General features: G+C 45.0%; 1 protein-coding gene across 2 annotated transcripts in view; it reads right to left on the bottom strand.

Annotated features, from left to right (window-relative positions):
* LOC138261372 (heat shock factor protein 3-like) overlaps positions 1-15,370 on the bottom strand; it is a 271,372-nt gene that overhangs the window by 149,722 nt on the left and 106,280 nt on the right. The window lies entirely within an intron of this gene.

Genomic DNA, 15,370 nt, shown 5'->3' with positions numbered 1-15,370 from the left:
ACCAATTCATCCATAGAGCATTGCCCTTGGATTGAGTGTGTGGGTATCTGGACGTGAATATCTGGCATTCTGCATTTTCGCTTGTTGTGAAAAGGTCTGTTTGGTGTTCCACACATCTGAAAGTAATGTTGAATTACTTGTGGGTGAATCTCCCATTCGTGTATTTGCTGCTGCGTCCTGCTTAAGAGGTCTGCTAGCTAGTTGTGTATCCCTGGGATGTATTCCACTAGTAGGTGAATGTGATTGTGAATTGCCCATTTCCAAATTGTTTGTGCTAGGAGTGACAATTGGGATGAGTGTGTCCTCCTGTTTTTGCAGATAGTACATTGTGGTCATGTTGTCTGCCCTTATTATAACTGTTTTGCGTATAATTTGTGGTTGGAATGGTTTGATGGCTAAGAACACTGTCAGCAAATTCAAGTGGTTTATGTGGTAAGTTTGCTGGATCGAATCCTATTCTCCCTGTATTGTACGAGTGTTGAGATGGGCTCCCCAACCTGTCATTGATGCATCTGTGGTGATTATGGTCTGTAGCACAGGGTCATGAAATGGCCATCCTTTTCATAAGTTGGTGTGATTCCACCATTGTAGAGATTTGTAAGTTTGGAGGTCCAACAACACTAGATCCTGTAACTGACCCTGCGCTTGAGACAATTGTTGGGAGACACACTGTTGCAGTAGTCTCACGTTTAGACGTGCATTGGTCACTATTGCTATTCATGATGTCATCATTCCTAATAGCTTAACGACAAACCTTACTGTGTAAGTTTGATTGACCTGCAATTGGGATATGAGAGTGTGAAACGCTTGGATTTGTGTAGGCCAATGCTGACTGAGTGTTGAGAACTGCTCCTAGATAAGGTTGAATTTGTGCTAGCTGAAGGTGAGATTTCTGGTAATTGATTGTGAACCCTAATTTGTGTAGGGTATCTACTGTGTGTTGTGTATGTAGTTGATAGTTTCGAATGGTGCTGGCTTTTATCAACCAGTCATCTAGCTAAGATGTGTGTGCTGTCTTCTGAGTTATGCTGCAACTACTGCTAGACATTTTGTGAATACCCTTGGAGATGTTGTTACTTCAAAGGGTTGAATTGATAGTACTTGCCTGCTATCATACACCTTAGATTCTTGCGGTGTGCTGGATGTGGAGCAATGTGGAAGTAAGCATCTTTTAGGTCTAATGCTGTCATGTAATCTTGTTTTTGTAATAAAGCAATGACATTCTTTACTGTAAAGTGACCATGTGGAAATGCTCTGACAGGATATATTCATTTCGAGGTCTGAGAATGCCATCCTTTTTTGGTATAAGGAAGTATAGAGAATATATTCCTGTCCCTTGCTGACTGATGGGAACAATTCCTATTGCATCTTTGAGTAGAAGAGATTCAACCTCTTGTTTTAACAGGGCAATGTGTTCGAGAGAAAGCCTGTGTGAACAGGGTGGAATGTTTGGTGGAGTGGAGATAAGTTCTCGGCAATAACCACTGCGGATAATTGACAATACCCATTAATGTGTTGTAACTTGTTGCCAGTGAGGATGGAAATATTGAAGTCTTCCTCCCACAGGAGTTGTATGTTGTTTGGGAGTGCAGGGAAAGTCACTGCTTTGATGAAGTGGAGGCACATCTTGTGGCAGGGAATTTACTGCTGGATCTTAAATTGTGTGCTCTATAAGAGCCCCTGAAAGATCCACTGGGATAATATTGCTGTCCTTGTTTTTGCTGGGACGTAGAGGCCTCTGACATTTGTGGTTTAAAACCTCCTCTAAATTGAGGTTTGCGAAATGAACCCCGAAAATATGTTTTATAAAGGGCTCCCACGGCCTTTGCTGTCTCGGAGTCCTTTTTTAATTTAGCAATGGTTGTGTCCACCTCCGGTCCAAAGAGTTGCTGCTTATTAAAAGGTATGTTAAGGACCGCTTATTGTATTTCAGGCTTAAAACCTGGAGGACTTCAACCAAGCATGTCTTCTAATTGTGAAGTTAGTGTTTATTCCTCTAGCTGCCGTTTCAGCTGCATCTAGTGCTGATCTGATCTGATTAGTGGCAATGGCTTGCCCTTCTTCCACTACCTGCTGTGCCCTTTTTTGGTGTTACTTTGGGAGATACTGCAGAAACGCCTGTATCTCATACCATTGTGCACTGTCGTACCTAGCTAAAAGGGCTTGGGAATTAGCAAAGCGCCACTGATTTGCAGCCTGAGTTGCCACCCTTTTGCCTGCTGCATCAAATGTGCGGATTTCTTTATCAGGGGGAGAAGCATCCCCTGTGGACTGGCTATTTCCAGCTGCACTGACTACAATGGAGTCTGGTGGTAACTGCTATGAAATAAAAATTGGATCAGTTGGTGCTGCTTTATATTTTTATCTATTCTAGGTGTTAACACCCTGGTCTTGACTGGTTCTTTAAATATGTCACCTGCATGTTTCAGCGTACCAGCTAGCATTGGCAAACATTGGTATTGTTTAAGAGTTGAGGAAAGAGTGTTAAACAGAAGATTCTCTTCTACTGCCTCAGAGTGCATCTGCACACTATGGTAGGCGGCTGCTCTGGAAATGCCCGATTATAGACCATGGTATCCTCAAGGTGGAGATGGTCTTGTAGGATACAGATCAGGATCACTGGGAGGAATTGGGTCTGAGTCATGCATGTCCCATGGATCCATGTTATAAATACTCTCACCCACATAGTCCCCATGTGAAGCAGCATGTGATTGTGTGGGTGAAGCTGGCGGTGGTGGAGTATGAGGTGGTGGCGAAGAGGAAAGATATGAGAAATGTGGTGAAGAAAGCTGAATAGTCTTTGGCTTTTCCTTATGTTTAAATATTTTTGCTGGTGAAGGGCCAGCATCCAAACTCTCCTGCAATGCTAATTCCCTCTTTGTAATTGAAGTAGGAGAGGCAATAATCTTTCCAGTGTCTTTCTGGATTTGAATTCTCCTTTGTTTTGGTCCATGGCCTCAAGAATGGGTCTAATGTCTGTCTCATCTCCCTCCTGTTCTGAAGATGAAGCCTGTTTCCTGCCTCCTAATGAATTCTCCTAAATTTTGGAGGCAGTATGCATCATACAGGCTGAAAAAGTTGACTGAGGAGTAGGGGAAAGTGTTTTCGGCTCTGAAGATGGGCTTCGATGTTTCATCTCCAAAGAGGAGAGTGGATGTTTCGGTTCCGATATAGTATGACGCAGGCTCGTTCCAAAGTGGATGCCTCCATCTTTCGACTCAATGCCGAAACAGACGTGGCAGTCTGTTGTTGGGAGTGAGTCTTGGCCTTTTTCGGCACTGAACCAGAGGGTCGGTTGATGACTTGATGTTTTCGGGTCGAACCATGGCTAGCAAGCAGTGGTATACCCAAGGCCTTCCGTGATTTTTTTGTTTCTTGGGAAAGGGCTGGTTGTCATCCTCTGAATCTCAGTCGGAGTCAGGGTCTCGAATGGAGACTGCCGTCTGTGCCTGCTCCTCACCAAAGATGTCGGGCGTCTGCTCTGTGGAATTTGACGCCATCTCCAACTGCCTTATTCTTCAATCTTGTACGGTCTTCTTCGATCGAAAGGACCGACCTGCCTCGCAGGTCTCTTGTTGGTGGTCTGGAGAAAGGCAGATGTTACACACCAAATGCTGGTCGGTGTAGGGGAACTTGGCGTGACACAGAGGACAGAATCGAAATGGAGTCCGATCCATAAGCCTGTGGCACAGTAGGCCTGAAGAGGCCAGAGAAGGGCGCGGGTGCCCGAAAAGGCATTTAATCGAACCTAACGCTACAATCTGATCGAGTCTAGTCAGAAACTGTGTTTGAAAACTATACCAACGTTAAGATAAAAGATAGAAAAGTTCAGATACTACCGAACCAAAAGTACTGGAGCGAGAGGGAACACGTCTGATCCAGACTGTGGAAAGAAAACAACCTAACAAAGGTGTTGATGCCCACGTGCACTATCACCGAGAGGAGGAGTCACTCGATCCCGTGATTTGAAAAAAGCTTCTTCGAAGAAAAACAAATTTGGAACACTCAGAGCCCAACACTAGATGGCAATATATGCACAGCATGTGTATCTGCAGCTACACATGCCGAACACATATATATGAGGATGGTGGCTAAAGAAATATTGTCTCATCTTATGCAAATAGATTACACAGAGCGGCTTGTCCTACTGCTGCGTTCATCCTGACTGTGGCATCTACGCAGTAGTGCCGAGTGAAGGTGCGGCTGCTAGACCACGTTGCCGCTCTGCCAATTTGCTGTAGAGGCACTGCTGCGAAGAGAGCTGTCGAAGTGGATACAGCTCTGGTGGAGTGGGCTTACACGTTGGCGGTCAGTGGCTTTCCCGCTAGCTGGTGACAAAATTGTATGGAGGTGGCTATCCACCGAACTATAGTCTGTTTGGTAACAGGATACCCCTTTCCGAGTTGTCCTTAGCCTACAAACAGATGGTCAGTTTTATGAAAGCTGCTAGTCCTTTGCATGCTAAATTTGAGACATCTCTTGATATATAAGGAATGTAGCGCTCGTTCTGCTGGAGTCTGGGGGGTTTGGGAAGAAAGTCTATAATATTACTGGTTCATTCAGAGGAAAGTTTGAGCGAACTTTAGGAATGAATTTTGGATTAGTTCTAAGGATGATTTAAATTGAAGAAAAGGTTGAGAGATTGTGAATGCTTGAATATCCCTGACCCTCTTTGCTGAGGTAATCACTAGGAAAAGCGCTGTCTTCCAGGAAACATATTTAAATTCTGCTTTGTGAACAGGTTCAAATGGATGTGCCATCATTTGTGAAAGTACAACACTGAGGTGCATGGAGGAGAAGGGAGTTTAATTGGAGGAAACAATCTGAATAATCCCTTTAGGAATTGCTTTACTATTCTTGAGGACCATAAAGATGGTGAAGTAGCAGTACAGCAGAATCGAGAAATGGCTGCCAGGTGAACCTTGATGGATCAGTGAAAGAGACCCGATTTTGCCAATTGAAGAAGATATGGAAGTATCAGTTTTGGAGTAGATGTCAGAGGGTGGATACTGGAATCTTTACACCATATACAGATTTTTTTCCATTTGAGTTTGTATGTTTTATTTGTAGCGTGGGCTCCGGCATTAGCGAGCACTTCACAGCAGGCTGGTGGAATATCTAGCTCAGCAAATTCATTGAATTCTGGAGGCAGGCCGATAACTGAAGAGAAGTCGGGTTGGGATGACGGACCTGGTCCCGATTCATCGTTAGCAAGTCCAGTATTGGTTTCAACAGAATGTGAGGTTGTTCCAAGAAGAGCAGGTGCTCTGTGAACGAAAATTGGCGTGGCCATCTGGGAGCTATCACTAATAGTCAGCAAGGTTCCCTCTTCATCTTCTGTAGAATTCTCGGGATTAGCGGAAGCGGGGGAAAGCGTTAAGCATAGATTCCTGACCATTTGATCAAAAATGCATGCCCCCTTGGCCCTCTCTGCGGTTGCCAGCTTGCGTAGTATTGGCATTTTTTTGTTTTCCTTTGTCGCAAAGCGGTCCAGACTGGGCTTGCCCCAGCGAAGAAAAATATAATCAAGAGTTGCCTGGTTGAGCTCCCACTCGTGGCACATCGCTGAGGTTCTGCTTAATGAGTCCACCAGTTGGATACTCCTGGGACGTGTTCTGCTCTGAGAGTTATGTGATGTTGAAGTGCCCAATTCCATATCGCTTGCACCTGAAGAGACAGCGCTGGCGATTTTGTACCTCCCTGTTTGTTGAAGTAATGCATATTTGTGGTTTTGTCGGTTTGGACCAAAACCAATGCGCCTTTGATTTTGGTCAGAAAGGATTTGAGTGCTAGGAATACAACTTTTAATTCCAACAAGTTGGAGTTGAGCATTGCTTCCTAGGTGGTCCATTTCCCTCTCACTGTCAGGTCTTCAAGATGCGCGCCCCATCCCTCCAGAGATGCGTCTGTCGTCAGAACATGCTCAGGGCTTTGATTCAGAAAAGAGAGACCCTCGGAGATGTGTGGGGGGGATTCTTTAACCACCATTCCATGGCTTGTTTTATTGGTGGGGTTACTTGGACAATATTGTCAAAAGAGCTTTTTATTTGTTTCCACTGGCTGTCTAACTGCTGCTGAAGTGTTCTCATGCAGAGATGGCAGTTTGGTATCAACCGAATGCACATGGAGAGCTTTCCCAGAAAAGATTTGTAAATCCGGACAGAAGTGGGCTTTCTTTTACGGAGGCGGAGGGCTAGAGTTCAAATCTTCTTCTGCCTCTCCTGAGAGGTGAAAGCTTTTGCTTGTTTCGTATCTAATACGCCCCTAGAAAGGTGAGACCGAAAGGTAACACTCTGAATTCGTAGTGGGTGCCTGCAACCCTGAAGTGTAAGAATTTCCTGTGGCTGGAGTGAATAGGGATATGAAAATAGGCGTCTTGGAGATCCAAGGTCGTCTTTAAATCCCCCTGGTTGAGCAACCGTAATACATCCTGAAGAGTGATCATCCAAAATTATTGTTTTTTCAGGAATTTGTTTAAACATCGAAGATCTAAGATAGATCTCCAGACTCCTATGTTTTTCCAGATGAGGAAGAAGCAAGAGTAGAAGCTGGTTCCCCTCTGAGGCTTCGGTACAATCTCTTTTGCTCCCTTGTCTATCATATTGGAAATTTGTACAAGGAGCTCTTTTAAATGGGCAGGTAGGGGTCCTCGTGGTGGTACCACTGGAGGAGGTTGCTGAAATTCCAGGGTATGCCCTTTGGTGATAATATTGAGGCCCTATCGGTCTGCAGTGATCTGGGACCACTGGTGGCAGAAGATGGAAATTCTGCCTTCTGAGTGTCGGAATAGGAGCTCGAGGCAAGCACTTGGTGGAGGTCAGTGCTTTCTGGCTGTGTCCTTCCCTCTATAAGTAGACTTTCCTCTTGTGGTATGTCTGTAGGCTGCAGATGGTGGTTGCTGATAGGGCTGTTGTTGATAGGTGGCTGAACGAAACTGGTCCTGGTAAGGTTGGTACTGCCGATATTGGTGCAGGCCGCCTCTCTAAGAATGCAGTACTCTTCCTCTTCCCCTCAAAAGGGCTGCCTTTTGAACTGAAGAATACCCAGCGATCGAGCTGTGTCTGTGTTTATTCATTGAAGCGTGTCATCGACATGCTTCCCAAATAGTAGCTCTACCTCGTATGGCATATCCAGAACTTTCATCTGAACCTCCTGGCAGAAAGAAGTGGCCTTTAGCCACCCCTGCCCCTCCGGCTAGCTGGAGGTAACCTGTGGATGACACATTTACTGCACCGTCTATGATCTAGGCAGAGATCTTTCGTCCTCTTGCAATATCTTCCTAGCTTCAGCTCTAGCATCCTCGGGAAGGAGATCGATGTATTGGGAGATGTCCGACCACACCTGTCGGTTAGATCTGCCTAGAATCGCCAAGGATTTTCCTGTCCTGACTGTTGTAGCCGCCATTGTGGAGAATTTCTTCCCTAGCGCATCCAAGCGCCTTCCTTCCTTATCTGGGGGTGCGGAAAGCGGAGAGGATGGATTTCTGGACCTGCGCTGGGCCGCCAGAGATATTACGGAGTCAGGTTTAGGTTGACCAATTAAAAAGGTTGGTGAATTTTACGGCACTTTGTATTTTTTTCCAGCCTAGGAAGCACCGCTGGAATGGAAGATGGGGTCTGCATTACTTTAAGGCCCTCTTCAAGATGAAGTCTACAAAGGGGATCGCACAAACTGATTTCCTGGTGTCTTCCTATAAGTCATAAAGGAAGCTTAGTTACAATGGGAAGCTGGAACCTTTTAGCTGCTCTTTCCATTACACTATGGAACCCCCCAATATCCTGTGGAGGAGAATCTACTATTGGTGGCATAGAGGGGGGGTGGTGTTTGCGTCTGATAACCATTCAGTGGGGAGTGAGGCAGTGTCCTGTATCTCTCCTTCCTGATTGTCTTCCAAAGAAGGTGGCTCGTTTTCGGGAAGTGGAGATGCAGGTGGTAACAGTACTGTAGGTACCTGAAAGTCTGAGCATTGGTCTCTGGGAGCAGGACTCAACGATATTTGCGGATGCTGCAGTGGAGTGGATGATCCTGGTGGCTGGAATCTACTGTAATAAATCTTGCATCATATGCTGTAAATTGCCAACCAGTGACACTGGCATCTGCACTGTTGGCTTGCACAGTTGCCCTTGGGCGCAAGTGTATTGTTGATCTTGAAATGATTGCTGAATATATACTCTTTCACACTCTTCCTCCACTTCTTCCTAGCATTTAATTTGTTGGTCTGAAGGACTACGTGCCACCGGAAACAGACCATTGTCAGAGTAGTCATCTGCATATTCCTCTTCATCCTTGTCAAGGAGATGTTCTAACGGTACGGGTGCACCTTACTAGGTGAGGTATGTGAAGGTAGCAATGCCTCGAGTGGATTTACGTTTAATTGCTATTAGTCTTAAGGGCAAAAAGGAAGATCCTTCTGAATCCACTGTCGTCGACGGTGCATCTGTGGTGAAGAAATGGGCCGTCGATGAAGCTGTTGCTGGTCTCATTAAAGGGGTGCTTGTCGACGGTACCCTCGTTGTCAAAGCCGTCGTCGACAGAGTGGTCAATTTTGGAGTTGTCATCGATGAAGCTGTCATCACCGGTGCCGGCGTTGTCGGAACTGATGTTGAAGGGGTGGTCATCAACAGAGCCATAATTTGTGGTTCCCATGTCGATGTTGACGTAGCCGTTGACGATGTAGTAGACTTTAGTTTCTTACCGGTCGACAATGTTGATTTCTTAGACATCTTTATACCCTGGGTCGTAAAGAAGACCCATACTTCAAGCTCACCAATGTTACTGTTGTTGATGACTACGTCATCATCATGGGCGATGATGGAGCTGTGAACGTTGCTGTCGCTGTGGTAGCAGATGATACGAAGCCTGTCATCGATGAGACGCTTGTCGGCCTTGTCGATGAGACTGAGATTTTGACGTGAACGGTGGCAAAGAACTAGATGATTTCTTAAGGTTTAATGAAGTGGCAGCTGGAGTGCAAGGTTCAGAATACATTTTCTTGCCATGTTTCTTTGAAGTAGAAGGAACTTCCTGCGCCTTTTCTTTCAGAGAGTGCACTTTTTTGGCTGCCTTACATCTTTTTGGAGAAAAACTCTCCACAGATATTTTCCTCTTTCATGATGCCACAGAGGTGTCACTGTCATCATCATCATCTGAGAGGTTCTCTCTAGTTTTGCCTTTTTGAAGCCAAAGCAGGAGCCTGGCCTCTCTGTGTCTCAAAGTTTTGTGAGGGAAGGTTCTACAAATTTTACAGCTTTTCATCTTGTGCTCTGGGTGAAGACAGTAAATGTACTCCTTGTTAATGTCCTCCCAGTGAAGCCTCAGCTTCCCACAGGTGTTTCAGGGTTGAAATAAACTTTTCTTGGTTGTAAAGATCACAGCTGTCGATGTAGAAAACAATATTCAAACAATTTCCTGTCAAGAAAAGGTAAACTGAGCAGAGTTCAGGGAGACTCCCTTACACACGACTAGCAGTAGAAAATCTGAGAGACTGGGGCCTCTGTGCTGAGGGTTCTAAAGGGTGGTCTCGCCTGATTGGCTGGACTTTGGGTCTTTTCTAATGACACTAATAAGCTATGAAAGTGAATGTATTTTTCAATTGACTTCAATGTTCAAAATTTGATCTACTGCTTTTTATGTACCGTGGGACTCCCACTTCGACGACGGGGAATGATTCAAGCATGTGCATCTATGGAAGATACCCCAATACTGAAGAATCACATGCCACTCCCACCTAGACGCTTGTGGATGTTGCAGTCTCCTTTGCTATATTTTCTTCCTCTTTTGCATCAACACCTCTCTATAGTTCACTTCACATTCCATCCTCACCAGCCATTGGGGAAAACAATCTAATAATGGAGCTGATGACCATGTGCGCATTACCAGCAAGTGGAGGAGTCACACTGCCTGGTGACTTGAGACACTTCTTCGAAGACAAGCATTTGCAATAATAGGTCTCACATTTGCATGAGTTTGAGGTGTTGTAAATTAAATAACCAGACTCTTCTTGCCACATAATTTGGTCTACTGTGCCTCATAATTTGGTATTTTCCAAACACACAATTCCAGTGGCCCTGCATATAACTAAAGCACTTCCATTTACCTTCTTCTCCCATCTGCAGCCAAAAATGAAAGCATTGCCATTTAGCATCCTAATTTAAATCTGCATGCTAATTCCAATAGAATACCACTTTCACCACCCCACCATCAGAGTTGCTGGCTGGCTAACACATTTCCTAAAAAAAATAAAAGACACAAGACAGCCACAGAGGAGTAACAAGAAAATAAACTAGAAGGGTCACCCAAACATATCAACAGTGTTCAAACAATCATAGTGTAATAAGGATGTTAAATTGGCCTGAATCATAGTCATAATCTCAATAGGGAGAGATTATTAAAACATTTATAATTATCATGTAAACCCAATAAAAACCTTTATCGAAAATAAACTTTTGACATTAGTATGTAATGCCCATAACAGCTCCTAGAGGACACAACAGTGAAAATAGCATTTGTAAGAACCATGGTCATATAACCATACTGTTAGACCCTAGAGGGCATAAACACATGAAAAGAAAATGTCAGAAAATAATGCAGTGCAACCATATATTTAGCCCATACAGGGCATAGCGCATTATACATTTGTAGGGCTAGTAGGCCTACTGCAATCAAATTACAAACAAGGCCTTTAAAACACAAACTACTCCCAAATGTAAAACAAACATTACAACAATGAGAGCGCTTAAAGACACTTAATGGTGGGAGGGCTGGGGTCCCCACTAGCCAAGTGTTGGGACCCAGAGATGATGTAGATAGAAAGAGCACATAGTGGTGAATGTTCTGAAGGTGGTCCCATTGTCCTAGGACCACCACGGGCTTAGTTAGTTATGAGGAAAAATGTTTTGTGAAGGTAATGCCTGCAAAGCATTATGGGGTGAGTTTTCGTGCCTGCGAATATTGTAGTATGTTGACTAATGCTCAAAATAGCACTTAGAGGACACCACAATAAAAATAGCACATGTAAGAAACATGGTCATGTAACCATACAGTTAGCCCTTAGAGGGCATAATCACATGAAGAGAATGGCAGAAAGTAATGCACTGTAACCATAGATTAAGACCTTAGAGGGTGTAGTGCATTACACATTTTGAAGGCTAGTAGGACTACTGCAATGATATAACAATCAAGGCCCTTGAAACAAAATTACTGCCAGCTGCGAAACAAGAGTTTCAGCCATGAAAAAATTTTAAAAGACACTGAATGGTGGGAGGGATTATTGTTATGGGGTCCCCACTATCTTATTGTGGGGACCCAGAGATGATGTAGTTAGAAAGAGCATGTCGTGGTGAAGGTTTTGAAGTTGGCCCCATTGTCCTAGGACCACCACAGGCTAAGTTTTGAGCAGAATTGTTTTCTAAAGGTAATGGCCTGCAAAGCATTATGGAGCGAGTTTCCACAAGTGTACTGAATATTGTAGTATCAGCTTGGAAACAAGATGGCAGAACCCAGGGACCCTCTGGAGGAGCTCTGAGCACCACCCCTGGGGTGGTGATAGACAGGGGAGTGGCCACTCCCCTTTCCACTGTCCAGTTTCACGCCAGAGCAGGGACTGAGGGTCACTGAACCGTTGTGGACTGGTTTATGTACAGAGGGCACCAAATGTGCCCTTCAAAGCATACCAGTGGCTTGGGGATGTCGCATAGGCTCTCATTAGGGTAATGAGGCTACGGGAGTCGGGCGGTAGGATTGCCTGGGTTGTGGGTACGGAGTACAATTCCACACCAGGTGACACCTGTAGGCCTAATGTGGGGTTTCCGGCTAACTAGCAGCACCCCATCTCTGACTGAGATGATTGTGGCAACCAGGCTCATGGTAAGATAGACCCTCCCAGGAAATCATGGTACATCGAATCGCATCCCTTTCTCTCAGTTACCAAGATCTCACTCAGGCAAAGACAATGGAGGCAGAATGTATTTCAATCAGCATTTATTAAAATATCTGCATCTTGGATAAAAGTAAGTGCATAGCAATAACGAGGATGATAAAATACAATAGGAGCAGGCATGTGACTAAAAGTGTAGAACACAAAAACAGGCCTACCATGCTGTCTAAACAGGGGAGTGGATCTATAGATCCTCACCTATGCTAAGTATCAGCACAGCATACTAAGCCTAATCTGCCCTTCAGGTTTCACCCTGGGACAACATCATCCCTCATACCTGAAGGGGCCCAAGGTCTAAAGAGACACCATCTCCATCTGGTTCAGAGTTCGACCATCTAAGCAAGTAGCTGTAGCGAAGCTTGCAGCAATCAGCATACATTTGTGGTCCTCTGGCTGGAATCTCCCTCTAACGTGTCAGGGACTAGGTGGTATTTATATAATAAAACAGCTGACATTCTAAGAAATGGTCCCCACATATGAGTTTTGATCTGTGACAGCTAAAGAGACAGCATACCACACGTTTGTCCTACTAAGAACACAATGCTTTCCTAGTTGAAAGACTAATAAGATGGGGAGAAAATAAAACAGCACCGCAAATGAAGCTATTGCTAGAAAATAAAGCAACGCCGTATAAAATCTAATAGGGTTAAAATGTAGTGGCAGGCCTAGTTAGCTAAAACTAGGCGTCTAAAACCTGGCTAAAGTAGCTATACAACTGGGAGGCTACCCCACCCAAGCCAGTCACACCTCTCCCAAAGGAAATTCTTTGTTCCGCCTTCCTGGGCTTGATCAGATCAAGCAGCAGCAGGGCAGAAACCTGTCTGAGGGGTGGCAGCAGCTTGGGCTGCCTGGAAAAAGCTGTAAGACTGGTGGTAGCAATGCTGGGGGACCTCTAATGAGCCGCCAGAGTGCATGGAATCATACTTCTGATTCAGATATGTTTGATACCAAACATGCCCAGGTTCAGAGTTCCCATTATGTAGCTGGACATAGATAGTGACCTATGTCCAGTACACACGTAAAATGGTGTCCCCGCACTCACACGGTCCAGTAAAATGGATGTGGAGTTTGTGGGGGCACTTCTGCTAGTGCAGGGGTGCCCTCACACACAGGTACCTGCATCTTGCCCTCTGGGCTGAGAGGGCCTACCACAGGGGTGAGCTTACAGTGGCCTGGTGCAGTGACCTGTAGTGAAAACAGGTGAATGCACCTGTTTCACGCAGACTGCAATGGGCTCCTAATGGGTGGCAGAATAACTGCTCCTGCCAATAGGGATCCCCTGGAACCTCAATGCCCTGGGTACCTAGGTATCATATACTAGGGACCACCATGGAGGCGTCCAGTATGCTGATTGTCAGAAGAAAAAGGTACAGTTACCAATTTAGGAAGGAGAGAGCATAGTCACTGGGGTCCTGGTTAGCAGGATCCCAGTGAACAAGTCCAACACACTGACAATCAGGCAAAAAATGTGAGTAACCATGCCAAGAAAGTGGGTACTTTCCTATAAAGAGTCTCCACTTCTAGGGGCTGTGCTGCTGACTGACTGTCTTCCATTTGGGCACTGGTAAGAAGACCACGCCTGAATTTCCTCCAGTTACTTACAGAAATTTAAACAAGGAGTCAAGTCTAGCTCCTCTGATCACACGCCTGCTTACTGTGCCAGCCTTATCAGGCAGGGGAATCTTTTCACATGTCCTCACTTTTGGCACAACTTCTACTCCGTGCCGGGGAAATGATTAGGAGAAAGACGCCATTCGGGAAGATGAAAATACCCATCCGAAGAAAGCAAGGCCCCATCTACAATATTGCTGTGGCTCACTCTGTCTAGATTAAAGACATGTTTAGCAAAGAAAAAATTGCAGGGAACAAAGAAACCACCACCTTCAGCTAACCCTATTCCTTAGGCCAGCTATCAGCAGCAGCCTAGTTGAGAGGATGCATCGATTCTGGAGATGACCTCAGGAGTATATTATATTGTGACAATATCATTTTCCCTCCCAATACACTTCGTGTAAGGGCAGAACCTCACCAAAAAGTAAAGGGCAGTTCAAGATTAAGGCACCTTCACGATTTCAGCCAATCCTCGTAGTTCACCACTCAAAACATCCATCACAATATATTTTTTTCTTGGTTGCCCTCATTTGAGGAAAAGTGGAATCCAGGATGAACCAGACTCCTCAGACCCACTGATCAGGAACATCCGTTTTTTTGTGTTACCGCCTGAGCCAGAGAGACCTTTTTCTCCACTGGGCATTTCCCCAGAGGACGGGAGACCTGTTTTGAAAGATCGGGGCTGTCACTGGGACCTCTAGCACCTTCCTCGAAAATTAATTGAATAATTCAGGAAGATGTATCATGAAAAAGAGAGAGAGGGGCAGGTAGAGAGAAATCAAAGTGGAAAGGAGACTGGGGAGAGAAAATGGATGAATGTAAAGAGAAGGGGTGCGGAGGGGATGAATGAAGGGTGGCTCATGTGAGCATTTTTGCCAGGGCTGCTTTTTGGTTGCCCAGTTTGGCCCTGGTTACCTCACCTTATCCCCCTCCCTTCAGGAGTGAGCACTGGATTTCCTTATGTCAATTTATTTTCAATTCAGATTCTTTCTTCATAGCCTAACTGCCAAGCTGATGGCATGTAGGACGCTATAGTCTCCTAAAAATCAACTTCCAATGTACAAGTACAGCTACCAATGGGTCCGTTGCAGGCTCAGGAATAGACAGCCAGCTCTCTCAGCCACCGGATCTGCTGTCATTTGCAACACCTCTGGTTCAACTCCAGTGGACCACTCAAGATCCACTTCACGATGCTCCTGCAGGGCCACTAGGGATAGAAAATGCTCCAGGTCTATTCCCGTAGAGAGACCCTATTTGGGTAACCTGGTAGCTTCAGACACAGCGTTGCCTCATCAGGTCACTGACTGATGCTGGAAGGTCTGCAGCCTATGCAGTGTTCTTCAGTGCCGGCCACACACTCAAGCACTGTCTACTGATTTTCCAGAACAATGATGGAGAATTAGGGCTGTGCTCTGGCTGCAGCCTTGGCTCCCTCACTGAATATGTGTCTGTACATAAAGCTAGAGTCCACAATTATGAGGCTTTAGAATACTTTTAATATGAGCAGTACACCTCAAAGTGTGTGAACAATAAATAATTGTATTTAAGTGATGTGAAGCTACTGTCCTGCACCAGTGACAATGGAGCAGGAAACCTCACAAGACACTTAAAGAGTAAGAAATAAAAAATACCTCTGATTTGTTTTCCACCCGAAACCCTTCTAAACAGTATACTGTATGAATAGTCACTTTCATGAAGGGTTAGTATTTCTCCCTCACAGAGGTGGAAACTAAAATGTCTAAAGGCCTATGACAGAAAGATGCAAAAGAGGCTGCTCGCTCATAGACATTATCATGATTATCTGTTGACTGGGTTACTGGTTAG

This window comes from Pleurodeles waltl, chromosome 2_1, assembly GCF_031143425.1.
Source record: "Pleurodeles waltl isolate 20211129_DDA chromosome 2_1, aPleWal1.hap1.20221129, whole genome shotgun sequence".
NCBI lineage: Eukaryota > Metazoa > Chordata > Amphibia > Caudata > Salamandridae > Pleurodeles > Pleurodeles waltl.
This window is presented reverse-complemented; position numbering and strand designations above follow the sequence as displayed.